Here is a 26,272-nt window from a genome sequence, read left to right as displayed (position 1 = left end):
TATTTTTAGGGTTTGTGTGTCAATGTGTGGCCATGATGAAGTTCAAACCTAGGCAAAAACCTAATCCTAGTCAAACTACACCACCCGTGACAAATTCGGTGGAGCTAGGTCCAAAACTCTGGTCGTGCATAATGTCAATCAGACATGTTTTCTCTGTAATTAAAGTGTATAGATTAAAAGTTGTCTTTATATTGTACAATCATATCATGATTATTTTATTACAAAGTGTGCCCCAGTAAGAGATATTTTTGTCTCTTTTTTGATTTGCAAAACGATAGTTAAAATTACTTTACTTAAATTCTGGGAACACCACCAACTACTGTATATGCTGTTTATGATTTGATTCCTGGAACAGCCATAATGTTGGTAAGACAGTAAGTATATTTCTAATTTTTCAATTATTTGAGTATGTTCTAGTGCAGATTCAACCTCTTTGTGCTTATCAGTCAGAGCCCATTGAATGCAGACACTGCAGGAAAATGAAATTCATATACAGTATATTGTGGCTATTTATCTGATTGTATCCAAACATATGTTTATTGTATTTATCTTTTGAGCATTAGAATGTTATTAGAAACAATATATATTGGCGTCTGCTGCATCCAAGTGGTCAGATGGTGACATTGCTTCTGATTGTTATTGTATGGGAAGTTTCCTCCTTTAGTCACTGTGCATCTCTAGCACAGTAATAAGTGGCTGTATCATCCACAATCAGTCTGTCTATCTGTAGATAGGCTGTAGTAATAGCATTATCTTTGGAGATTGTGAATCTTCCTTTGAATGATGATGAATAGTCTGTACCTCCGCTCGAAGGATTAATACGTCCAACCCATGTCAGTTCTTTCCCTGGAACTTGTTGAACCCAGTGCATATAGTTGCTTGTGAATGCATATCCAGATGTTTTACATGGTATCTTCACACTGTCACCTGGCTTTCTGATGTCAGTGGGTGGCTGAATAAGCTGTATTTGTGACATGACTCCTGTAATTGAGAAATCACAGTTCCATATATAACAGACAAATTAAATTATACAGACCAGAATGATTTATCTTCAGTGGTTTCTGACTTACCAAGCAGTGGGGAGAGATACAGGAAACAACAAAATAAAAACATGTTATACGATTTGCTGCAGACCTATGATCAGATCACAACCCCAAGTCACTGTAACATCACAGCATATCGGGGGCAGCTTTTCAAGCTGACAACTCTGAGCCACAATTTGCATGAGGTGCTAAGTGCTATAAAAGACTACCAGTCCCTCTGTAGAGTAAGTCAGTGTAAGAGATTGAGAGGTCTATTTACTAAGCAGTGTTAGGAGACAGAGTGAAAAGTGATAAGAAAGTGATAAGCCAATCAGCTCCCAACTTTCATCTCACAGGCTGTGTTTGAAAAATGACAGTTGGGAGCTGATTGGCTGGCACCTTATCATTTTCTTATCACTTTTCACTCTGTTTCCTAACACTGCTTAGTCATGTCCGATGTTCTTTTTAGGGTTTGCAAAAAAACAAACAATCAATATACATGAAAGTAACATTTTCCCCAGTGTTTCTTTTTTTGATGAAAAAACAGCAGTAAAAATAACATAACATTAATAAATATGATTTGTGTAAGTTTATTTTCTTGTCATTTATTTTCATACAGTTTTGTGCATATATTAAGATCACATATAGAATTATATGTTTGAACAAAATAATCAAAAATATTAACATTACAACTACCATTTAATTTTACATACAGTCAGCATTAAATTATATTAATCTTGTGCAGCTTTGGTTTGCATTACAGTACATAGCATTTGTGCCATAATTCTAAATCGGATGTTTTGAAGTAGAGCGCAAGGTATTAGTGCATGTTTCATAGATTTCTATAGAAAAATGTCATTATTACACATACTGTGTTCAGGGTACTTTTGGGTAAATCTACAATTTGTCAGGTCCTAACGGACAATAAAAAATTTTTTTATCAGAATAATTAAAAGAAAAACATAATTTATTCACAATTTCATCCTTGAATCAAACTGGATCAGTACAAAAAAGGCAAAATTAATGTTATTTCCAATAATTGTTTAGTCTGGTCAAATAGTCCTCATTTCAATGCATCTGCCATGGGTGAATCAAATACATAAAGCAGTCTAGTGGGGATGTAGTTAGCAGACCGGCGGCTGGGATGCCCCTGGTCTAAATCCCGATGGTGGAAGCCCGACACAGGATTTAAGATAGGCATCAAAATAACGACACCTATCTTAATCTTGACGCCAGAATACAGGAAAGACACCAGCCCGAACGAGGTTAGCCGGGGCGGAGTGTTAGGTTTAGGTATCATAGCGGATTTAGGGGAGGGGAGGTTAGGGATAGGCACCCCTAGGGAGGTTAGGGTTAGGCACTAAGGGGGAGGGTTAGGTTTAGGCACGAAGGGGTGAGACAGGTTTAGGCACTAACAAGGAGGGCTATGGTTAGGGTGTAGGGTGCAGAGAGTTAGGGTTAGGGTACAAGAAGGGAGGGTTAGGGGGAGAAAGGGGGAGGGTTAGTATAGTTACCCGACCTCTGTCGAGATACCGATCATCGGGATGCCGCTGTTGGTATTTTGACATGAGGTATCCCATCTGTCGGTATTACATACCCATTGTCACCCATTCTGTGCTGTACCTGCAATGCTGTGGACAAAGGAGCCGCCACGCTGACTGAGTCCCGATCAGCATCAGCAGCGCACCTCCTCCGTGGTCTACCCTGGACTGCACTGGTCACGGATGTCCATAACATGTGACCGCTAATCTCCCCAAGCCTGACTGAGGAGCCGTAAGGGAGACAATGTGGCCGGCCCGTGCGAGTAACTTAAGGGCTGTGCGGTGGCTGTCACCGTGGGAACACTAGGGAATATGGGAAGCAGACAGGAGTTGCGAGAGGCTGAGCAGTGGCTACTGTGACTGAAAAACATTATAGTAAGTAAGTGCAAGCCCTATGGGGGTGGGGGGAGTGGCAGGTTGTAAGTTAAGTGAAAAATTTAAAGAACATATTTGTTTACCGCTGCCATGTCATATTAAATTCATGGAAAGTATAAAGAGCAAGATAGTGTAAATATAGTGTAATAATGTCTTTAAGATAGGTCAGATACATCTCCAATGCACTATATATATATATATTAGGGATGTGCAGGCTCGGATAGGTTCGAGTTTGCACGTGGAGTTCGGATTTTTCCCTCCAAAAAAACGGAACTCAGAACGAGGCAAAACGTCATCTTACATGGACGAACATCATCATTCCTGGTCTTTTGTCCAGGAATGATGATGTTCGTCCATGTAAGATGACGTTTTGCCTCGTTCTGAGTTCCGTTTTTTTGGAGGGAAAAATGGGGCACTGTAGGTGTATTTAATCTATCATAAAGCCATTATTACACTATCGTGCACCAGCGACTGAGTTTGGGGCTAGATCTTTGGTGGAGCAACTTCCCGGCATGTGATGCAGTCGGCAGCAGACTGGGCAGTTTGTGATTTGTAGTCCCGCCACATTGGCAGTCTAACAGTATCTTTATTTAAACTGCACATCAGGTGGTTTTCCCCTCCATCAGGGGTATCAGGAGGGCTCCCCACCCCACATCAGGTGGCTTTTGCCTCCATCAGGAGGACTTTGAGCATCATGCTAATTGCACCACACAGGTCACAATCTTATCTGTGACTAATGCATACAGATGTGTCCACATTAGAGATGAGCGGGTTCGGATTTACTCAGTTTTACTCGGATTTACTCTGATCTCAAAACGGCATTTTATTGGCTATCGGCTGTCACGTGTTTTGGATAGCCAATAAAATAAATCCGAACTAATCCGAACTTGTGGTAAAATGGCGATAAGAACTGAGTCAATCCGGACCCGCACATCTCTAGTCCACATACATCTATCCTCTGTGTGACACATAACGCGTGAGCGCAGAGTGACTCGGTAGCGCCGAGCATCTTTTCATGCAAATCTTTACCTTCACATGCATCTTATTCGCACAGCGATGCAAATAGGGTGCACATCAGCTTCTGTTGATTAAAATTATATGTGGCATGCCTATATTCTGTGTGCGACTGAGGCTGTATCTGTGTGTGACATGGGTCACTACATGGGTCACTGCATTAAGGGAAACTACTACTGGGGGCACTGAATAAGGGGAACTAATGAGGGGCTACATAAGGGGGACCACTACTGGGGGCATTGCATACTGGGGGTACTGTATAAGGGGAACTAATGGGGGGCTGCATAAGGGGGACCACTACTGGGGGCACTATATAAGGGGCACTACTATGGGCCTGCATAAGAGGGACCACAAATGGGGACATTGCATACTGGGGGTACTGTATAAGGGACACTACTGGGGTTAAGTTGCTTATGGAAAGGAATGGGGAAAGGGCAGCATAGATGGTGTAATGCTTAGCATTACTGCCTCACAGCACTGAGGTCATTGGTTTGATACCCAATACGGACCGAACTGTGTGGAGTTTGTATATTCTCCCTGTGCTTGCGTGGGTTTTCTCTAGGTGCTCCTGTTTCCTCCCACACTCTAAAAATATACTGGTAGGTTAATTGGCTCCTAACAAAATTACCCCTAGTGTGTATGTGTGTGAGCATGTGGTAGGGACTATAGATTGTAAGCTCAACTGGGGCAGGGACGGATGCGAATGGCCGAATATTCTCTGTAAAGCGCTGCGGAATATGTGTACGCTGTATAAATAACTGGTAATAAATAAATAATTATGGAAAGGAATGTTCAGAGTGACGATGAAAGGGTGTGTGTCATGTTGACACGCCCCATTTTTAAGTGACCACACCCATTTTTTGGTGCGCACCTTCGGCGCGTGCACATAGGGGGGAGGGGGGCTCCATCTTACCTTAGTTACGCCACCGCCTGCTCGTGAGACTGCCGCTGCCAGCCAGGTCTCGGCTGCCGCCTGCAGCTTACATCTTGCCCAGTCTCTGCTATCCCAGAGCTGCACTCACTGCTGCTTACTGGTCTGGATCAGTAGGTTAGCGGAGCTGGGGCTGTGTGTTATGCTGGGCGATCGCCCTTATCTCCCCCCCTGGATCCTAATGGAAGTAGAATGTAATGTAAGGGAAATCTGTGTAACTGTGGAGATGTACTCCACTGTACCAGCCTGCGCTGGGATCAAGTGTCTGGTCCCAGAGCCAGAAGTGCAGTAGTGTAGTGAGGATGTGTCCCCAGAGAACACATCAGTGGTCATAATGCAGTGGCTAGTTACTCTAGCACCAGGGCAAAGTTTACTGTACAGTAGTTTGCAGCCTGGCAGCCTTAATGAGGCTGCTGTTTAAAGTTGGCACCACCTGTGAACCAACACCAACAGCCAATAGGAAGTTGCCATCTTGAGCCAATCGAAGCCTGCAGCATCATCTGTCTGCCAACCTGCTGCATCTCACTTCAGACACCACTGGGGGGAAGATCCATTTTGGCAGTGGGAAAAGATTAAGGTTATCGCATGACAAGGTCCGGCAGTAGCGTATGAGGGCAGAAGACGGCACGATCAATAAGGAAGAGGCGAAGTTGCTATATGGGTCAGCAGCAGAAGACAGAGCTGAGGACCGGAGAATGCTGCCAGTGGGGGAATCAAAAGAGCTAATGAAGGTCCACACTGCTATCTCTCCCATCTTACCGGTAGGCGGTCTTGGTTACCGGTACTCTACCCCTTACCCCTGGCCTATGAGCACAGTAAGGCATTAGGCCTGTGGTGCAGTAGGTGGGCTTTAGGCCCAGCACATAAGAGGGCAGTAAGCTCTGTAGATTTGGTCGTCCCCCCTCTACGATTTAGTGACTCCAGGCATTAGGGCCAGGTCATGGTGCATTAAATAGGTAAGACTGTGCCACTACCCCTTCTCCTGAGTGACCCTGGACACTAGGCCCAGGTCACTCCCCTGAGCCACCACTAGGCAGGCTTATAGCCTGAGTGCAGACCACTACCATGCCGCTGCTAGCCAGTGTTCAAGCCTGGGCCTCTTTATTAAACTAATTTGGGCAGTAGGTGTATTTATTAAATAGGTGTGTGCCCTACTGTAAGCCAGTTAAAGGGATAAGTGTGGGGATCTGTGAATGAGTGTGGGAAGCTGTGGAGCTTCCACCCTCTGGTTGTATCTCTTTCCCCTCAAGTGGAGGACTGTCAACCCCCACTTCAATAGTTCTGTTTGCCAATAGTTAAACCCAAATCCCTATTTTTGAGTGGTTCCTGCATCGGTAGGGTTTGTTGGTCAGCTTGAGGTAGGACAACTCTCACATCCTGTCTTTCTCCTAGGCCTCCACCTCTATGTCCGAATCCAGTCTGCATACCAGGACCATCTATTGACAGTAATGATAGGGTGCAATGCTAGGTAAGACACAGGACTACTCTAGCATGGCAGCAAGCAACACCACTCACCGCCCCACTGTTACATCATAGTTTCTTACTACTTTATGACAAATCACATGCAAACTTTTCTCTAGCTGTATTTCAATACCCCACTCATATTTTCCCTCCATAATAGCATACATTTTGCTTAAAACAAAGGCAAGCCTGGGATTATGTGGATTTCTTAATGTATTTTAAATACAATTAGGCAATAGAAAACCAGTATATTTTTTAGGAATAAAAACAAGATAATAGTACAGTAAAGAAAACCACTTAATAACTTAACAACAAAATAAATACAGTCAGACTGACAATAAGTGACATGACAAACCATATTTAAAAAAAAAACTGAAAATAAGAAAAGCTGCAGCTTGTAATGCTCATCAAGCACTTACAGAACTATTAAGTCAGCAACTACAGGAAGCAGCACTATAAAGGAAACAGTCAACTACGGGACTCCAAGGACTACCTCCAACTCCAGGGACAAATCTTCTGATTTGCAGAAACAGTTAATTTCCTATTGGTATTGTGTAGTCTCTTAACCCACAAGTATGTCAAGCTCCTTCACACTGAATTTAGATTCTTTCTTTTTAGTTGTGGGCCTACATGGCTCTGGATATGCCACACGGCTTGATCCTGAAGTCCCTTGGTCACTAGTTTCCCCCACAGTGGTTTTTCCTGGAGTTGCTGGTGGAGGAGTTGTGTTGGCGTAGCATTGTGAGCTGCTATATCATCAGCACTCTGTCTTTTTCTTGATAAAACATTAGTTATGGCAATTTTTTGGGATATCCGAGGATTTGAGCAGTATAAATGTATAATATTCTGCTTTCTGCAATAGACAAAATCTTATGTGAGGGGTACTGTTGTGTTTGCCTATTTATACGGCCATATGTCTGCATGAATGCACATGCAGATGTGGACGCAAGGGTGCCACTCAGAAGGGTAGGCGTCTAAAGACCAGATTCAATTAGATGCAGTTAATTACCCAAGACCAACCCTGCAGGCTGCAGTTAACAAGAATTTCTGTTTGAGCCTGAGGATGCTTGAACAGGAATCAGCGTTAAATGCCCTGATAGTGGGTAGGTTCGCCATCAGGGGTGGACTGTCGGGACTGGAGTCCCTGGCCCGGACACTCAGGGGGCCCGCCCGGTACTCGCTACTACCACCCGCCTGCTATTACACTCCTGACATTCAGACATTGACAGCCCCATCCCCGCCACCGCACATTAGAATGAGTAAAGTGACCTGACATGAGTCACTGCTCACCCACCCGCCGGGTGCCCTCCCACTCTGCCTCCTTCCTTACCTACGCTCCACTGGCCCGTGTGCCCTCAATAAAGTTTTCCTTTGATCACTGAAGGTGGCGCGATATAGTCATACAGAGAGGAGCCATGGCGGGTGGGGGTTATGAGGAGTCTGAGGAGCTGCCCAAAGCAGACAGAAGAAGAAAGGAGTGAGTGAGGTAAGGTAAGGTAAGCGTGTCACTCACTGTGTGTAATTTCTCCCAGAATCCCAGGCCATTGAATCCATATTCAGACAGTGGATAGAGCATAATGATACTGAGCCTGGGTGAACAGACTGTCCCTGCTCCATGGATTTCTCCCCATGCTACCTGGCAGGCTCCAGCTATTTTTAATATGCTTCTATTTGCCAACATTTTTTTTTGTGTATGAATAAGGTAGCAGGGGAATGGGAGGTTGAGGGGGGCTGTTGGCCCTGCCTATTTTGTCAGTCCTGGGCCCCACAAAATGGCAGCCATGATAGTGGGTGCTGTGAATGTATTAACCCACAGCTCCAGAAATGTATCTTGGATTCTATGGGTTAATGCACCTTAGTAGATAATTTATTACGTGAGGAAAAGGGGCAGTAATTGAAAAGCATGAGGCTACCACCTTTTTTCCAGTGTGGTATATTACCGCATCTAATTGAATTCAGGCCTAAGCATTAAAAGTAAACTTTTCATGTGGTCTGGTCACTGTCATCAATTATGCTACATGTGCAGCACATACTTTGATTCTGAGAAGTTTGTTTTGAAGAATCTTTGTCAATCTGTTTGTGGAGGTACTGTAATGGTGCATACACACGGTCAGATCTGTCAAACGATGATCTGTGAACGATTGAATGATTTACGATTTGAACAATTTTACAAACGATTTGAACAATTGAACAATTTCAGAAAGTATTAAAATGAATGAAATCGACCAAATCTGACTGCAAACACATCAGATGTCAGATATCGTTATCTGACCATCGGGAACACGCATCGTTCATCGTTACAGGCTCACATGTCAAATTTTCTGTCAGCTATGAACGATTGAATGATTTTTAAAATCGTTATCGTACAAATCTGACAGAAAATCTGACAGTGCGTATGCGCCAAAAATGTGAGTGTAATTTGTCTGCTTGTTCCTAAGGTACCTTGATTCCAATGTGTGGGGGAGCAAGTAGTAATATTACTGATCTCCTGTCTTACAGTTATGCTATGCTTTTAATTAGTTTTTTGGGAGCTTCTTTTTAGAATACAAACAGGGCCGGATTAAGGTCTGTGGGGGCCCCTGGGCAACAAATGTGTGGGGGCCCATATCAATAAAAGTTTTATATATATATATATATATATATATATATATATCTATATATCAAAATAGGAGTTCATGCGCAAATGTCCATTATTATTCCAGTATTCCAGTAATTGGATCCGGTCCCGATATAGCGTATTATAAGATATTGTGCAGCTTCATCCAATATACCCGTAACCACGGGCAATAGATTAGATACATGCAAAAGGAAGGAGAGTGCACATATAAGTATATTGAAAAGATACTTTACTTAAAGAATCAAGCTCACATATATATATATATATACACATGTGTGTGTGTGTGTCTATATATATGTATATATATATATATATATATATGCATGTGTGTATGTATTATATATCAATAAATATATATATGCAAAAGGAAGGAGAGCGCACATATAAGTAAATTGAAAAGATACTTTACTTAAAGAATCAAGCTCACATACATTGAAGATAAAATTAATCAGCATCACCACTCAGCCTCCACGATAGCACCAGCGTCTCCACGACATAAGCGTCCACCACACGGCTGATGGTTCCACAAAACACATGGACTTCCAGCAGCAAGAATCAACACCAGGACCAGCATATGACGTCACCACGTCTTCCGCAAGGTAAGCCACGCCCAACGCTTTTTGTCACTATTGGGACTTCATCAGGGGGTGTGGCTTCCTCTGAGAACGGCTTCCCTTTTATACTCACATCTTAATTAGCTATTACACATTAATAATTGCAATACGCTATATATATATATATATATATATATACACTATAATACAACAAAAAAATCACATATTAGCAAATTTGTCTAAAACATCAATGCAACTACTTTCCCAGGTATATAGTATTACAGTGATCATACTCATAACTTAGTTAACTGTTTTACAGCAGTAATTGCAATTTGCCATCTATAACTAATCTAATAAAGATTACACCACATGTATCTAGAACATCAATACAGCGAACCTCAATCAGAATTTCACAAAAATACAGTATGACATATATCATCAATAAGAAAAACCTAAGAGGTATTGACTGTCTAATTTAGTATATAAACCCACCATTTAGTCATTAACAATAAATTATTATTAAAACTCACAGATACCATTATAAAAATATTATTATAAAATACATATCTATATAAATTTTTTTATTAATCTTAACATTTTTTTTAATAAATAAGATACAAAACCTTATAAATAATATATTAATACAAATACAGACAGTATCCACCTCTAGTTTACATTTCATACAATAATAACATAAAATAAATAGAAACTATACTATACTCAGAATAAATTAAATCAATTCACTGCTGAAAAACTACAACCACCCATATCATGATAACATTGGAGCACGCAGCCCAACAATAATGTATCATAAGGAGTAGAGCTTCTACAGCAGACTCATTGTAGAAAAGGCATAATATCATAGGTCTCGTTTAATCCTAGTGGAGCAAGAGTATTCAATGAGTATATCCAAAAGGTCTCTCTCTTTGATAATAGTTTCAGATTATCACCACCCCTTTCATCCAAAACAATATGTTCAATAGCTTTAAAGGAGAAGTTATCCAGCTTTGAGTTGCAACACATAGAAAAATGTTTGGGTACACTATGATTTTGAACATTATTATTAATATTTCTAGTATGCTCTAGAATTCTAATTTTTAGTTGATGGTCCTGGTCAAAATGAGAGGTTGAATTTTGTTAGGAGGGAGGATGAATTGGAAGGACAGAAAAGGAGTGACAGGAGGAACCATCTCGAACAGCCCTTTGAGAAATCAAAAAAGAAAACAAGAAGATTTAGGCGAGTTAAGAGAGGTGGAAAGAGGAAACAAAATGAGGAGAAATATTCACCAATAGGAAATGGTATATTTAACCTCTCTGATTATGAATTAAGCTCCAGTGAAAATAAATTATTGTCAAAAGGTCTCTCCTTTGCACCTTATAACGGACCTAATGGGTTTGAATTATTTATAGATGCTAACAATTTGTTAGATCTCTAACTCTTAAAAGACATTTTTAAAAAACGGAATAGGTTACGATGAACAAGTAATAACTCATGAGCAAAATAATACTGGCCTAAAGGCTAAGTCGAATTTTTACCCTTTAGAGTCTAGGGGCAGTTTTATAGAGACATACTCTAATCTTATTAAAAAGGATTTTGAAAAATTATGTAAAAATACAAGGAAAGGTAAAGATAACATTAAAAAAGATGAGAGATTGGCCATAAAAAATTTGGAAAAGAATAAGAATATAGTTGTTAAAAAGGCTGATAAGGGGGGGGGATTTTTATTTTAAATAGAGAGGATTATTTGGAAGAGGCATTTAGGCTATTAAATGATCAGACGACATATCAAAAAGAGGAAAATGATGCCACTAGTAGAATTGTAGAAGAAATTGAAATACTACTAGATGAGGGGATGTGTAAAAAATGTATAAATAAAGATGAACTAAATTATATTTTAAATAATCACCCTAGAGTGGCAATTTTTTATTTTTTACCGAAGATACATAAGCGGCTGGAAAAGCCGCCTGGTCGCCCAATAATTGCCGGTATAGACTCAACGACGTCCCGGTTATCTGAATTTCTAGATATATATATCTTAGAAAATATGTTGTGGATTTAGTCTCATATGTTAAAGATTCTACACAAATTTTAGAATGCTTTAGAGAGTTTGTATGGCAAGATGATTTCTGCTGGTGTACAGTGGATGTTGAAGCCCTGTACACGAGTATACCACATGACAAGGGTGTGGAAGCAATAAAAGATTTTCTTGATAGTGATATTAGTATGAAGTCAGATATGAGACAGTATATTTTAGATTGTATTACTTATATATTGAAAAATAACTTTTAAATTTCAAGGAGAGTTCTATGTTCAGCAATGCGGGACAGCGATGGGTACGCCTTATGTGCCAAGTTTCGCAAATCTTTATCTTGGAAAATGGGAAATTAATAAGATGTATAATAACAATCCCTTTCTTAAATATATTAAACTTTACAAAAGTTATATAGATGACGTTCTTATTGTGTGGCAAGGTAGTGAGGTTGCATGGAATAACTTTATGGTCTCTTTAAATAATAATGAATACAACCTTAGGTTCACTTCAAAATTTAATAAAAATAAGACTGAATTTTTAGATTTAGTTTTAGATTCAAATGAAACAAACAAAGTATCGACATATACCCATATTAAAAAAGTGGACAGTAACAGCTATGTCCACTATGAGAGCTGCCATCTGAAGAAATGGGTTACGAATGTTCCTTATTCGCAATTTTTAAGACTAAGGAGGAACTGTTATGATGATGCTAAGTACGATGAACAAGCAGAGATATTTGGGAAAAGGTTTATAGAAAAAAGTATCCTGTTTCATTAATTGATAGATGTAAGGAGAAGGCAAAAAAATTGAAGAGGGATTTTCTATTATCTTATAAGGAAAGATCTAAATCTAAAAATTATATGTTTATCCCCTTTGTGACTAAATATAACACCAAAAGTACTAGGATTAGAGAAATTTTGATGAAACATTGGGATATTTTATCCCTAGATCCAGTCTTGAAAGATCTGCTACCATCCAGACCACAAGTGACCAAAAGAGCACGAACATTGAAAAATAGTCTAGCTCCTAGTAAGTTATATAACATTAATGATAACGAGAACTGGTTAGGTTTGAGTAAAGTTTTTTTTCCCTGTAATAAGTGTAAGATATGAAAATAAAGAAAGGAATACATTTTGGAATTCTGAGAATAACCGATCATGGGAAATAAAGAGTCGTATAAACTGTCTAACCACTCATGTTATATATATGCTAGAATGTAAATGTGGGAAACGCTATATTGGGAAAACTAAACGTCAACTAAAAATTTTGACCAGGACCATCAACTAAAAATTAGAATTCTAGAGCATACTAGAAATATTACTAATAATGTTCAAAATCATAGTGTACCCAAACATTTTTCTATATGTTGCAACTCAAAGCTGGATAACTTCTCTTTTAAAGCTATTGAACATATTGTTTTGGATGAAAGGGGTGGTGATATTCTGAAACTATTATCAAAGAGAGAGACCTTTTGGATATACTCATTGAATACTCTTGCTCCACTAGGATTAAACGAGACCTATGATATTATGCCTTTTCTACATTGAGTCTGCTGTAGAAGCTCTACTCCTTATGATACATTGTTGTTGGGCTGCGTGCTCCAATGTTATCATGATATGGGGGGTTGAAGTTTTTCAGCAGTGAATTGATTTAATTTATTCTGAGTAAAGTGTAGTTTCTATTTATTTTGTTATTATTGTATGAAATGTAAACTAGAGGTGGATACTGTCTATTTGTATTAATATATTATTTATAAGGTTTTGTATCTTATTTATTTATAAAAAAAATTAAGATTAATACAATTTTTTATATAGATATGTATTTTTATAATAGTATATTTATAATGGTATCTGTGAGTTTTAATAATAATTTACTGTTAATGACTAAATGGTGGGTTTATATACTAAATTAGACAGTCAATACATCTTAGTTTTTTATTATTGATGATATATGTCATACTGTATTTTTGTGAAATTGTGATTGAGGTTCACTGTATTGATGTTCTAGATACATGTAGTGTAATCTTTATTAGATTAGTTATAGACGGCAAATTGCAATTACTGCTGTAAAACAGTTAACTAAGTTATGAGTATGATTACTGTAATACTATATCTGGGAAAGTTGTTGCATTGATGTTTTAGACAAATTTGCTAATATGTGAGTTTTTTTTTGTATTATAGTATATATATATATATATATATATATGTAGTGTATTGCATTTATTAATGTGTAATAGCTAATTAAGTTCTGAGTATAAAAGGGAAGCCGTTCTCAGAGGAAGCCACGCCCCCTGATGAAGTCCCAATAGTGACAAAAAGCGTTGGGCGTGGCTTGCCTTGCGGAAGACGTGGTGACATCATACGCTGGTCCCAGTGTTGAGTCTTGCTGCTGGAAGTCCATGTGTCTTGTGGAACCATCTGCCGCGTGGTGGACGCTTATGTCGTGTAGACACTGGTGCTATCGTGGAGGCTGAGTGGTGATGCTGATTCATTTTATCTTCAATGTATGTGAGCTTGATTCTTTAAGTAAAGTATCTTTTCAATTTACTTATATGTGCGCTCTCCTTCCTTTTGCATATATATATTTATTGATATATAATACATACACACATGCATATATATATATATATATATATATATATATATATATATAGACACACACACACACACACATGTGTGTATATATATATATATATATATTTACTGTATATGTATATATATATATATATATATAGATAGATATATATATATATATATATATAGACACACATATATACATATATACACACACACATAGACACAGATACATATATACATATAAACATTATTGCTTACTTCAGAGGCAGCAGCAGAAGGGGGCAGAGACAAATGCCGGGAGGGGCGGAGCTTAAACACCGGCCACGGCAGGCAGCTCTGATAAAAGAAAAAAAAAACACTTCATCTTGGGGAAAGGGCCGGACGGGAACAGTATGGGGTGGCCCTCTATGTGTGGGTGCCCCGGAATGGCCTCCCCTGTTGCCCTCCCTATAATCCGGCCCGGCATACAAAGCAGTAATAATTAGAGATGAGTGGGTACGGTTCTCAGAGAACCGAACCCACCAGAATTTTGCAGATCCGAGTCAGATCCAGGACCGGCTCGGGTTTTCCCGCCTGACTCGGATCTCAAAGTAAGGCAAAACGTCATCATCCCGATGTCGGAGACTTGCAGATTTTGGATTGTATAAAGGTTCCCTACGCTCGCCGCCATTTTTATTCTGGCTGTGGAAAATGCAAGACGCAAGACTGTGCGGCTATGCTGTTTCTGTGCATAGAGGCTGACTGCTGTTGTCATAGGGGCTGGCTGCTGTTGTCTATTGGGGCTGTCTGTTGTCCATAGGGGCTGGCTGCTGTTGCCCATAGGGGCTGGCTGGGCTACGCTGTACTGTTGACAATAAGGGTTGTGTTGTCTACAGAGGTGCAGGGAGGGCGGTTCCAATGGAGCACAAGCTCCAGACGCCAAAGGTGTCCAGAGGCGCCGCGCACTGTGCCTGCTGGCTTGCCGGAGAGTCTAACCGGAAGCTGACTAAGCCGATAGCCGCCGGGGCACGTTGCGTCCCCACTACAACTGTGAACACTAGCCTCTGAAGTCATTGGAGGCTATGGAAGCCTCCAATCACTTCAGAGGCCAGCGTTCCCAGTGATGCAGTGCATCAGGTGACATCATGACGTCACCCGCAAGCTGAGTAGGCTGCATGGCCGCGCCTGCTGGATCTGGTTAGATCCAGTCAGCATGGCAGCAGGAACGACAGTCTGGACGATGGCCGCGATGGTAAGTACTGGGGGTGGGGGGCAGTACTTTAAGGGACAGAACTACAGGGGCACTACTTTAAGGGGCAGAACTACAGGGGCACTACTTTAAGGGGCACAACTACTGGGGGCACTGCATATGGGCACCTATACAGGGGGCATTGCATATGGGCACCACTACATGAGACCCTGCATATGGGCACAGCTACAGTGGGCACTGCATATGGTCACAGCTACAGGGAGCATTGCATATGGGCACCACTACAGGGGGCACTGCATATGGGCACAGCTACAGGGGGTATTGCATATGGGCACAACTACAGGGGTTAATGCATATGGGCACAACTACAGGGGGCAATGCATATGGGCACTACTACAGAGGGCCCTGCATAAGGGGTACTACTACAAGAGTGATACGGAAGAGGCTGGAATGCTGGGGCAGGAGGTTGGATAGACAGGGGGAATATATTTAGCCCTCCATGCCCCACTTTAATGTTGCCCCTAATCTTTATTTTTACTTCTTTACTTTAATCCCATATGGACTCACCTCCTCCCTGGAAAACTTGAGGGGGGGAGGGTGCCATAGAATGCATGTGCTCTGGGTGCCCTGGCTACATGCTGCTTCTCTGGTTGTCTATACTCTATAGGAGCTGTGCTGCAGACAGAATAGGGGGGCTCCTGTGTCACTGCAGTCCATAAAGGGGTACTTCTGTGTAGTCCAGGGGGTGCTCTGTCCATCAGGGGTGCTCTTCACCCCCAGTGTTTAAAAATTGAAATAAAAAATGTTTTTTTTTTCTGTGTGTGTGTGCGTTTGCCACACTTATCAGCAATGTAGCTGTGCTGGGGTGTTGCCTGTGTCATTTTTCAAGAGGCTGCTGTGTCCATCCAGGGGCTGTGGCTGCTGTGCCCATCCAGGGGCTGCTGTATCCATCCAGGGGTTGTTGTGTTCATCTAGGGCAGGGACTGCTGTGTCCAACCAGGGCAGGGGCTGCTGTGTCCATCCAGGAGCAGGGACTACAGGGGTGTATTCATAAAAAATATTGTCACACTGTAAGTGGAAAACGTTGTGTATTCGTTAAAAAAATTATCATAGTGTAAGTGGTAGCGCAGTGTGTTATTCTTTTCTTATTTATAAAAAAATCTTATGACACAAAGTGGAAATTTCACAATTTAATAACACTATTAGCAATAAAAAAAATGTAACTTTTCACTTCTTTCCTCAATCATGAATAAATGATTAGTCTACTCCACACGCTGACTACAAGACCACAACAAAGTGCTAAATAACGTGCAATATATATTAAACATAATGACATCACAAACACCTCAGCTGAGCTTCACATAAACATTTTCAAAAGGTGAAAATAGAGGATATGGTTTAAAATATAGAATAAAGCAGCTAAAACTGCGTTCCCTGATTATAGTGTCCCAACTCCCTACCCATGGCCCATCTACCTAAATTTCAGTAAGTCAGAGGGGCAACTCCATGCAACCATATTTTAGAGTACAGCTGCTGTTCCTGTAGCCCAGGTCAGAAGATGTGTAGGGGGTGTGGTGATATGGACCAAAATGGAGCTCACATCCACTAAAGTGGACAATGAATCCCCAATCTAACAGGGAGCGCAGCTGTAATTTGTACACAACACAGGATGGGATGACGATATAAGCTTGGGTGATGTCATAATCTGGGGTGATGTATACATCATCTTTTTCACGGAATATTAATTTGTCCCCACTGGAATCCACCATTACAGGTAATTTTTGCACATAATTGACGGTAAAGGTCTTACTTGTAGAATTTGTAGTTAATTTTGATGGACATGATATTTTCCACATTTTGGGGAAGTAGTCTAAGGCCGATCACTGACAAGGTTCCCGCTGTGCACACTGGAGGGTGGGCAGCTCAAGTAAAGCAAAGCCAGTTTGTGTAAGGGCCTCCAAATTGCCTCTTTCCTGCTAGTAGTTCTTTACATCTCTTCAGATATGTGTCCGTTGGGAAGACAAAACAATGTTTTCATCCCTTCTGGTATGAAAATCCACTCCCAGCAGCAGACTTGGTGCTCAAGAATTTTCAAGAAAGACACAAAGACTTAAACCTTAAATCTGAAATATTGCATTTGATCTGTTCCGCTTGTCCACATATCTATCACAGATTCTGTGCTGGTTAAGTTGATAGTGGGTACAACGGCAGTTTAAAGGCCACTAAATAACTATGTTTTTTTTAATGTCCCTGTACAGGTTGAGAAAAAGTTTCAAGTGAAATCTTTGCAAAGGATTAATTAACAGTCAATTTTTTTGGAAACCACTCTTCCTGGTCCCCTTCTGGGATGAAAATCTTCTCCTAGCAGCAGAAGCAGGTGCAGGATTTGCAATAAAGACACAACGTAAGACCATAAAACTCAAATCTTGCATTTGCTCTGTTCCGCTTGTCCACATATCTGTTTTGGTTAAGTGGACAGTGGGTATAACAGCAGTTTGGAGGCCATTAACTAACTATGGCCCTCATTCAGAGCCGTACGCTCTGAGCAGAGCGCACGCTCTGAATGAGGGCCGGGCTCCATTTTCATGGAGCGTCCTCCTGGACGCTCGTATAGCTGTGGGTCACCACCCACAGGCTATACGAGCGTGCTTTTTGATGGCCGCGATGGTCGAGACCATCGCGACCATCGAAATTGCGAGCCGGAGCCTGCGGTTGAGGTTTTCAACCGCAAGCTCCGGAGTGATTTTGGCTCTATCAGAGCCAAAATCACTCCCACTGACATCACTAGTGATGTCAGTGGGCCGGCTTCTGACGGGAGGCGTTCCGGTGGGAACGCCCCCATCAGGGAAGCACGCCCCCGGCACGCCCACCAAAGGGGGCGTGCTGTCAATCATCATTGACAGCACGCCCCCTTTGATCGGACACAACGAGCGAAGGACTTTCCTTCGCTCGTCGCGTCTGGCGCATGCGCATGACGGAGCTCCCTCCGTCGTGCGCATGCTCAGTGCATAACATCGACCCACTTGCGAGCGGACAGCCGCTCGCGAGTGGGTCTGAATCAGGCCCTATTTTTTTTTTATGTCCCTGTACAAGTTGGGAAATGTTTTTCATGTGGAAGCTTTGCAAAGGATTATTTAACAGTCAATTGTTCTGGGATGAAAAAATCCACTCCCAGCAGTAGCAGCAAGCATGGTGCTCAAGGATTCTTCTGGGGCAAGGTCTGATGTGAATGAGTAAAATATTTTTTTGTAAATGCCTCCCCTCCTCTCCTCCCTTCCTCCCCCATACATTTATTTTGGAATAAAAAAATGAAATTCAATTTACTGCCAATCGACCCTTCCTGTCCCTGCCTTCAACTACATACATACTCCAACTCCCTCAGGCCTCTCTTGAATAATAAAAACATTTGTTTACTAATGTGCCATGTTGGAAGTTGAACTGCCACGTGTTTGTGCCGCCCACTGCTGCTGCTTAGCTTAGTCAGCCAACTAGCTTGGTGCAAATTTTGGGCCTAAACTGGATGAAAACAATATTGTGAGCTGTGAGGTGGTCAAAATTGACTGGAAATGAGTGGAACATTTTTTATTGAGGTTAAATATACTATAGGAACAAAAAAAAGGTCCAAATTATTTGATTATAGGTGTTTTTATGATTTTTTTTAGAAAAAATACAAATCCAAAAACAAAATCAAAAAACAAAACACGCAAGGGCGGTTTTGGGAAAACCAATCCAGATCCAAAACCAGAGTAGATACAGATCCAAAACCAAAACACGGGGGTTGGTGCACATCTCTAGTAATAATACCATGAATTTTATAATAATATACAACATTGCACTGTCATCTTTACCTGTAACCAATGCTCAATGTGCAAATTATTTCACCCTGAGAGAAAAAAGTTTTTGAAATCGGATGGAAGTAAACAATTTCAGATTAAAATCATTACAAACTCTCTAACAAGAAACATTCTATACATGCTTGAATGCCTTTGTGGTTTAAAGTATATAGGAAAAATAATAGGCAGTTAAAACTTATCATATTGGATAACAGACAACATAAAAATAAAATTATGATGCATAGTGTCTCCAGACAAGATATGATAAGACATAATTGTGACTGTTACTTATTAAAATTGAAGCAATAGAGAAGGTAAACAAATTAGCAAAATGTGATTGTGTTGGGTATTTATCCTTAATACAGCCTTTTGATTAAAGGAAGCATTTGAAGTGGCACCCTTCATTTAGGACATGATGTAGTCAGGAACCTGGACAGTTATGGTTAGGCTGCAGGAAGAGTGGGTTAGGGTTAGGGGTAGGATAATACCAACATATACTGTACATTTATATAGATATTACAGTATAACAGCAACCTAGTCAACCACCATACTAAATAGAAAGGAGCATCCAAGGCCAGAAAACATCACTAACTTGTAATTTACATAATAAATGGTAAATAATGTTAATGGGAAGAAAAAAGTAATACACAGTGCTTGGTTTTAGCCTAATAAAAATGTGAGAGAGAATGTGTTACTCTAAAAGTATACTTTAAATAAAATATCTAGAAATTTGACAGAATCTGATAATACAATAATTTTGATACTTTCAGTGTACAAAAATAATATATCATAAATCCATAAATGCTGACAAAAAGTAAAAAAACAGTGTTTACTAGAAACTTCACACATAGGATAAAAAATTTATATATACCCGACAGCTGTCTAGGAAAAATAAAAATTAAATAAAACAATTAGGGTTGATTGAAAGTTATTATGTAGCAGCCAGTTGTAATATAATTAGAAAAGTATTTTTGTGGCTGTGCTGGCATCCCAGCACAGATACTAGTTGATAGATTTGCAATTAATAGTGCGAATGCTTGCTTTCGTCCTGGGTGAACACTGTAAATATGGAATCAAAATGAATTTGGTTAGAGTACCTCTGGCTAACGACACACTTTGCTCACCTCTCCAGGTAGATCCCAACAAGATCTGTGAACAAAATGCAGACTGATAAGGGTGAATCCCGCCTGCAATCAGCGGCACACTCCCCTTGCCTCTCCTGAAGACGCTATCAGGTCCAGACTGTGTCACGCCATGCACGTCTCGTGAAGACGTCCAGGAGCCGGTGGATGACACCAGGATGTAGCTGTGGGAAAGAGCTGTTGCGAGCTCCGTGGTGTACTCTATTCTGTTTGGTGTATCCAAACCTCCGAGCTGTGAAAAAAGGAGGAGCGGTGATTAGTGTTCCGGATGGTTGTGGTTTAACGCAGGCAGTTAGTTGGAGTCCAGTCGGCTATTCTATGCTGTATATAGGAAATATTCCTGGACTGCACACCCTGAATATATATAATGGGAGGTGCTACCTGTGTGAGACTTTTATTTTAGGCACAGAAACAAACAGATCACAGGTGCACAACTCCAAATTACTAACTATATATAAATAAATTTGCAATCCAATTCTGCAATCAATAGAGGTTTTTAGCATAATCATGGCCAAGGTTATGGGCCTACCCACCATATCCAGGTAACCTCTTTAGGTAGGTCCATAACATACTAGGGTTCAAATCCAGAGCGCAGGACCCCCCCAAACTAGCCCAGCTTAGCTGCCCCAGGGCACCGCTAAAATAAGAAATGTGAAGTGTAAAAGAGAAAGTTAAGAGCAGCCACAGCTACATATAAAGAATGAAAATAAAAAGGTGAAGTACATGTATAATAAACAAACAGTGAAGGGTTAAAATGTATTATAAAAGAAAAATGTGTTATATGCGGTGCCCTGAAACAGATCAACCAAAGCAATCAAGGGGGACCCTCGCCCCAAAAATGAACCAAAGTTTCACTACAGTATATAACCTGTAGGACTTACCTAGAACTGTGCCTAATACTAGTGCGCATATTCAATACCAGACTCCATACTTTTAAACCAATAAGGGAGGGGTGCTAGTCCATACTGAAGTCTTCTCCTTTCCCTCAGGTGTGCAATAAAGCACATTAAATGGATATATATAATATATATATAATGGCATCGGCAGCCATTTTCCAGCTGTTTTTTACAGGCGCAGACACCGGAGCAGCCATGGGACTCCGGAGAGGTAAGTATAATATGGGTGCAGCATGTGTGGTGTAGGCCCCCCTGGACCCAGGGGCCCATGTGCACCCATTATAAATATGCCCCTGATTCTAGGAAAAAAATCGGCAGTAGATTGTACAAAACCACTTAAGGTACTAAATAAATATTCTAAAGAACCAGCAAATTTGGCATTTAGCAAATGGTATGTTCTTGAAGCTTTAGGGTGAATTGCAGTCTTGAAAAAGAAGGGTCAACCCAAATATTGACTATTGCATAAACTTATTGTAATTGTCAATAAAAGCCTTTGACACTTATGAAATGCTTGTAATTTTACTTCAGTATACCATAGTAACATCTGACAAAAAGGTCTAAAAACTAGGGATGAGCGGGTTCGGATTTCCAAAATTCGAACCCCCCCGAGACCCCCGATCCGAGCCGGGAACCGAGTCCGACTCGGGTTTTCACGCGACTCGGTTCCCAAAATGAGGCAAAATGTCATCATCGCGCTGTCCGATTCTTGCAGGTTTTGGATTCTATAAAGGTCCCGTGATCGCCACCATTTTTCATTCCGGCTGTGGAGTGTGCAGAGTTAGGGAGCTGGGAGCTCAGTGTTGTGTGTTACTGACTTACAAGTTACGCTTAGTTATAAAAAAATAATAAAGTACTGCTGACTGGCTACTGTGAAGAGGGAGCGGAGAGCTGTTGCTGACGCTGACCATAGGGGCTGGCTGGCTGGCTACTGTCGTCCATAAACAATACATAGGGGCTGGCTGGCTACTGTTGTCCTTGTCCTTATAGGGGCTGGCTGTTGTCCTGTCCATAGGGGCTGGCTGGCTGGCTGTAGTGCTGTGTTGTCCAGGGGATGCTCTGTCCTTCAGGCGTGCTCTCTTCACCCACCCCCAGTGTGAAAAGCTGGGCAGGCTGGCTACTGTTATCTATATACATAGGGGCTGGCTAGCTACTGTTGTCATTGTCCATATAGGGGCTGGCTGTTGTCCTGTCCATAGGGGCTGGCTGGCTGTAGTGCTGTGTTGTCCAGGGGGTACTCTGTCACTCTTCACCCACCCCCAGTATGAAAAGCTGCCCTTCATCAAACAAATTTTTACAGGGGCTGTCCTGTGGGTTGTATGCTGCCCTTCATCAAACACATTTTTAGAGGGGCAGTCCTGTGGGTTGTACGCTGCCCTTCATCAAACTCATTTTTACAGGGGCTGTCTTGTGGGTTGTACGCTGCCCTTCGTCAAAATTTTTTTACGGGGCTGTCCAGTGGGTTGTACACTGCCCTTCATCAAACTCATTTCTACAAGGGCTGTCCTGTGTGTTGTACGCTGGCCTTAATCAAACTATTTTTTACAGGGGCTGTCCTGTGGGTTGCACGCTGCCCTTCATCAAACTCATTTTTACAGGGGCTGTCCTGTGTGTTGTACGCTGCCCTTCATCAAACTAATTTTTACAGGGGCTGTCCTGTGGGTTGTACGCTGCCCTTCATCAAATTAATTTTTACAGGGGCTGTCCTGTGGGTTGTACACTGCCCTTCATCAAACTAATTTTTACAGGGGTTGAACACTGCCCTCCATCAAAATATTTTTTACAGGGGCTGTCCTGTGGGTTGTATGCTGCCCTTCATCAAAATAATTTTTACAGGGGTTGTCCTGCGGGTTGAATGCTGCCCTTCATCAAAGTCATTTTTACAGGGATTGTATGCTGCCCTTCATCAAAATTATTTTTACAGGGTTTGTCCTGTGGGTTGTACGCTGCCCTTCATCAAAGTAATTTTTACAGGGGCTGTCCTGTGGGTTGTACGCTGCCCTTCATCAAACTAATTTTTACAGGGGCTGTCCTGTGGGTTGTATGCTGCCCTTCATCAAATTAATTTTTACAGGGGCTGTCCTGTGGGTTGTACGCTGCCCTTCATCAAGCTAATTTTTACAGGGGTTGAACACTGCCCTCCATCAAAATATTTTTTACAGGGGCTGTCCTGTGGGTTGTACGCTGCCCTTCATCAAAATAATTTTTACAGGGGTTGTACTGTGGGTTGTATGCTGCCCTTCATCAAAGTCATTTTTACAGGGATTGTATGCTGCCCTTCATCAAAATTATTTTTACAGGGTTTGTCCTGTGGGTTGTACGCTGCACTTCATCAAAGTAATTTTTACAGGGTTTGTCCTGTGTGGTGTACGCTGTGCTTCATCAAAATAATTTTTACATGGGCTGTCCTGTGGGTTGTACGCTGCCCTTCATCAAAATAATTTTTACATAGGCTGTCCTGTGGGTTGTACGCTGCCCTTCATCAAAATTATTTTTACAGGGGCTGTCCTGTGGGTTGTACCCTGCAATTCATCAAACTAATTTTTACAGGGGTTGAATGTTGCCCTTCATCAAAATAATTTGTACAGGGGCTGTCCTGTGGGCTGTACGCTGCCCTTTATCAAAGTAATTTTTACAGGGGTTGTATGCTGCCCTTCATCAAAATATTTTTTAATGGGGCTGTCCTGTGGGTTATACACTGCCCTTCATCAAAGTAATTTTAACAAGGGTTGTACACTGCCCTCATCAAACACAATTTTACAGGGGCTGTCCTATGGGTTGTACACTGCCCTTCATCAAAGTCATTTTTACAGGGGTTGCACGCTGCCCTTCATCAAACTAATTTTTACAGGGGCTGTCCTGTGTGTTGTACGCTGCCCTTCATCAAACTATTTTTTACAGCAACTGTCCTGTGGGTTGTATGCTGCCCTTCATCAAAATATTTTTTACAGGGGCTGTCCTGGACAAAAGTTCATGAAAGATGATGTTAGTTCATGAAATGATGTTTTGCCTCTTTCTGAGACCCGATTTTTGGCAGGAAAAATCCGAACTTGATGAGCGCTATGGCTTCTACTTGATCGGTGGCTGGAAGAGGAATCATATCTGTGTGTGGGAGAATGATCGGATCTGTGGCTGTACCGACTTTCGTGAGGCGGATAATGTGATGGTGAGTAACTGGGTTGGGCCATCATCACTGTCCTGGATCCATGAGGGGTTTCCGACCTATAGAAGTTATTCATCATTGCTTGTCTTTGAAGATTGTCCAGAGAAGAGTAAGATCTCTGATAGTTTGGAACAGGAGGTGAAAGTTCAGAGTATTTTGTGAACTCCCTATTGCCATCATGCCTGCGGTCATGTGTTGATGGACTGTTTCCAGTAAAACTGTAATTTCCTTGTGGTGAGTAGGCTGTGCTATTTGCTTCTGCGGAGCCATGGCTACTTCCTGATCTGAATTGAATTTTCAGTGGCCTCCCAAAGAGTTTGATTCCAGTTAACAAACTCATTCCATAGGGAGCAGACTCCTCATGTTTGAAATTGACAAAAGCAAATTGTTTTGACTTTCCATATGTGTACTTTGGAATTTTTAACATTAGTTGCAGGATCAGGCTGCAGAAACAGCTCAAACAGGATCTCCTCGGTGGCCCTGGGATCTAAGTTCCCCATGAACAGCGTCCTACTAGCCTCGGCGGTGCCCATCTCTCTCCTGAGTCCCGCCCTCTGTGCCAAGCAGCAGCAGTCGACGAGTGACCCGATAAGTCACAGTGCAGCACCTGTTGGGGCCTAGTTTTTCAAACTGCCATCCTGTCTGCCACTGCAGTGCCACTCCTAGATGGGCCACGTGTTTGTGACGCCCACTTGTGTCACTTAGCATAGTCATCCAGCTACCTCGGTACAACCTTTTGGCCTAAAAACAATATTTTGAGGTTTGAGGTGTTCAGAATAGACTGAAAATTAGTTGAAATTAATGTTATTGAGGTTAATAATAGTGTAGGAACAAAAAAAACAAATTCTGTGATTTTAGCTGTTTTTATGCTTTTTTCCAAAAAACAAAACCAAAGCACAAAACACAAAACCCGGAAAGGTGGTTTTGGGAAAACTATTCCAGATCCAAAACACGTAGGAAGATCCAGATCCAAAAACAAAACACAAAACACGAAAAGTGGCCGGTGCACACCCCTACTAAAAACATTGAAGCAGCAAACTAGTTGAAAACCAGTACTTGTGTCATTCTTAAAACTTTTGGCCACGGCTGTATTGCCTTCACTTAATTCTTTCCTTACCTACAGTATATGCTGGTTTATCTGAAGAAATTGAACCTCCCTAGGCAGACAGTGAGTGGCTCTCTGTCTGTGGGACTTCTGTGCAGGGACTTGTTGTAGGTGGAACTACAGGAATAGGGTGGAACAACAGGAATAGGGTGGAACTCAGTTCCACCCTATTCCTGCCCACTTTAACCCCTGCTCTGTGAGGTGCACCTGACAGCAATGTGGATTCAGGGCTATAAATGGTACTCCTGTACTATGAGAACATGGTCCATAAAACAGTGAATACAAATTAGAGATGAGCCCCTACCCCTGTGTTTTGGTTTTGATTTTAGATCTGTATTAATATGTTTTGGTTTTGCCAAAACCATCTACATGAGTTTTGGATACAGTTTTAGTTTATCTGTTTTTTTTTTTAAATTATAAAAAACACTAAAATCACATAATTAGGGCCAGTTTTTGTTCTGTTTTATTAACCTCAATGACATTAATTTTCAACTTTGAACACCACAATATTGTTTTCATCCTGTTTAGGCAAAAAGTTTGCACCAAGCTAGCTGGCAGACTAAACTAAGTGACAAATGTGGCCGTTCAACTTCAAGCATGGCACATCTAGGAAACAGAGTGGCACTGCAGTGGCAGAAAAGATGGCAGTTTAATATAAACTATGATGCTATAGAATGTTTTCATTAATCAAGAACTAGATCAGAGGCCTGAGGGCAATACAGAGAAATGGTGGAGAATGTAGTGGAAGAGAGATTGATTGAGTAAATGATTGATTAATCATTATTTTATTACTCCCCCCCCAAAAAAACAAAGCTAAGAAGTT

General features: G+C 41.3%; 1 long non-coding RNA gene across 1 annotated transcript in view; it reads left to right on the top strand.

Annotated features, from left to right (window-relative positions):
- LOC148526578 (uncharacterized) overlaps window positions 1-22,089 on the top strand; it is a 49,953-nt gene extending 27,864 nt beyond the window's left edge. The window contains exons 3-4 of the long non-coding RNA XR_015878225.1: window positions 17,572-17,717; window positions 20,279-22,089. This is a non-coding gene — a long non-coding RNA (uncharacterized LOC148526578). The remainder of the gene's footprint in view (window positions 1-17,571; window positions 17,718-20,278) is intronic.
- The last annotated feature ends 4,183 nt before the right edge of the window (window positions 22,090-26,272 follow it).

The sequence above is a fragment of the Taudactylus pleione genome, unplaced genomic scaffold (genome assembly GCF_031769625.1).
Source record: "Taudactylus pleione unplaced genomic scaffold, aTauple2 ptg000095l, whole genome shotgun sequence".
Classification (NCBI taxonomy): Eukaryota; Metazoa; Chordata; class Amphibia; order Anura; family Myobatrachidae; genus Taudactylus; species Taudactylus pleione.
This window is presented reverse-complemented; position numbering and strand designations above follow the sequence as displayed.